Source organism: Chinchilla lanigera, unplaced genomic scaffold (assembly GCF_000276665.1).
Source record: "Chinchilla lanigera isolate Chin_1 unplaced genomic scaffold, ChiLan1.0 scaffold00023, whole genome shotgun sequence".
In the NCBI taxonomy this organism is placed as follows: domain Eukaryota; kingdom Metazoa; phylum Chordata; class Mammalia; order Rodentia; family Chinchillidae; genus Chinchilla; species Chinchilla lanigera.
The window spans coordinates 18,057,978-18,060,477 of NW_004955424.1; positions in this window are offsets into that span (position 1 = coordinate 18,057,978).

Consider the following 2,500-nt stretch of genomic DNA (forward strand, 5'->3'; position numbering starts at 1 on the left):
GGGGGGAGGGGCGAGAGAGGGGGCGGGAGAAACTACACGCCACCGAACGGACTTTTCAAACTAATTCTGTAACGTTTCTAATACAGTACAAGCAAGAAGCAGTGGTAAATTTCCTGGAAAAGTCATGGGCGAAAAGAAAGCCCCAAAAACCTGCTTTTGTGGCCTGGGGGGTACGGGATGTGAGAAACTCAGCACTTTGCAGCTAAACCCTCAATTCTGAACAGAAGCGGGAGAGGGAGGCTCCGCAAGGGCCCGACTGGCTTTCTGATATTTCTTTGTATTTTAACATTATCTAAAAATGCTATACAACTAAGCAACTTGATTGTTTGAGGTCAGGGCTCTGCAAATTACATAATGGGGGCAAGGGCTAGGGCTGCGGAAGGGGGGCAGGCTGCCCGGGGCGGAGGGGAGACTGGGGCGAGCCGAGGATGAATTGCAGACCAGTTGCCAAAACTTTTTTTTTCCCCTGCTGCTTCTGCTGCTGCGGCTGCCTTTGCCGCTGCCTTGCTTTGAATGTGGGTAACTAGGAAACAGCAAGCCGTCTGAGAAGACGGAATTTCCAACGTGTAAAATGTTCTTAACGGAACCATTGAGCGAGTGCAATAAGGCGTGAGGGGGAACTAATCTTCCCATTTAAATGTTTGTGGCAATTTTATCTAAATGAATTTTAATGCTAAACGAGGGTAATTCCCCATTTGTAGCGCGTTTACTTCTCTTTCCTGTGCTTCTAAAGCAGTCGAACATCATGCAATGAACAATAACAATAAAAATACTGTCAAGGCATATTATTCATTTTGAATGTGTTATAATTACAGCTGATTAAATATGATCAGGTAAAATATTTTTAATTTTTTTGGAAAAAAAAATTTAAATCTTACTGCAAAAGAAGCCTAGTTCAGCCATTGGCCACCCCCTCCCCCGTTAAGATAAAAAGCAGGTACGATTGTGCGCCCTTGTTTAGAGGAGGGCGTTTTGGTTTTGCCTTTTAAGAAACATCAGAAACACTCTCGACACCTCTATTATTTCCCTCCTTTGGATAAGTGTCCTCAATGACCTCTGAGCTGGCTCTGAAATTTACAAGAGGAAAAGCTAAAATAGCACTAAGAGGCCAGGGCATCAGGAGGAACAGGAAGGCTGGAGTGGCACCGAGACCACAGTTTGGTTTTTGGTTTTTTTTCTCCCTGTTCCTGGACACTTGATTGTGATTCTTCAGTCTCCATATTCCCTAACTCCTATACCCTCTCCCCTACCTCCCAGGAGTCCGTCTGCCTGTCCGTCTGCCCCCCCACCGTCTCTCCTCCCTCTTTAGCCTTTCTCTGTCCCCACTCCATGAGAACCTCAAGAGTAAAGACAGAAAATAACCAGCTCACCCAGCCACCAGTAGGGAGGCGGGAGGGGCAAATGGACGGTTAGTTTATAAAGTTTATTATTAATTTTAAAAGTAAATAAATGGTTGTTAACGGCTAGTAACTACCTATCAAAAGAGAATGATTTCACGAATACGAACTATTTATGTAGGCGAAGAACTGTCCCTGGGTCAAAATGAGAAATGTAAACAATCTCATGTATGGGCTGGGGGTGGAATGTGGAGGCCTAGCGGCTGCGGTGAACCCAGCCTCACTCTGGGCGGCCACGTGTTTAGAAACAAGGCCCCATAAACAAAAGGTGAGAGGTGCGCGCTGCTGCTCCAGCAGGTGAGCCAGTCAGTCACGCGTCACCTAGTAAAGCCAACCCACAGCTGTTTTCTCTTTTCAAATAGAAAATAGAATTGCAGAGGGCGGTTTTATAGGGTGACATAGGCCTGAACGTCAGACTTGAGTTTAAGGCGCTCTCTTCCAAGGACCCATCCTTTGTTTACAAAGCAATCACTGCTAAAAGGCTTATTTTTTAAAACGAATTTGCCTTAATTAAAATATTTGTATATTTCCCTTAGCTTTGGGAAGCACTTTTTATAGCCGCAATTTTATTTAAATAAAATTATAAGCTATTCCAGCTTAAACATGTTATTTTGTACCATTTAGCTGGCTGCCATGCAGAAATTCTGTACAGCTGTTCTGGAAAATTGGTTAATAACCAGTTTTATCCAATGAGAACACAGAGCATATTTATAAAAATTAGATTTTGAAGTCTGGTCTCTTCAATTCACATAGTTAATTCCCTAATAAACGTACACTGCTCGTCCTAGGTAGCCTCTTCCTCAGTAAAAGGCTGAGGGAGCTTTGTACTTAGGGTCACCATCATATGAAAGAATAATACCACTGATATTAGATGAATAATTCTGTTGGCGGTAATCTGAATCCACACTTCTATTAGTGCCTTTAGGCCTTAAATTTGCTGAAATTAGGAGTTTATCAAGTCAACTTAAAGAAATCCCTGGTCATTATTAAATAATGTACTTTGTGGTTAAAATTTCCAAACACATATATGACTTAGGGGGCTAAAATTAATTATTATATTTACTGCACTAATCATTAAAAATTTGGGGGGCAGTAAACAAATT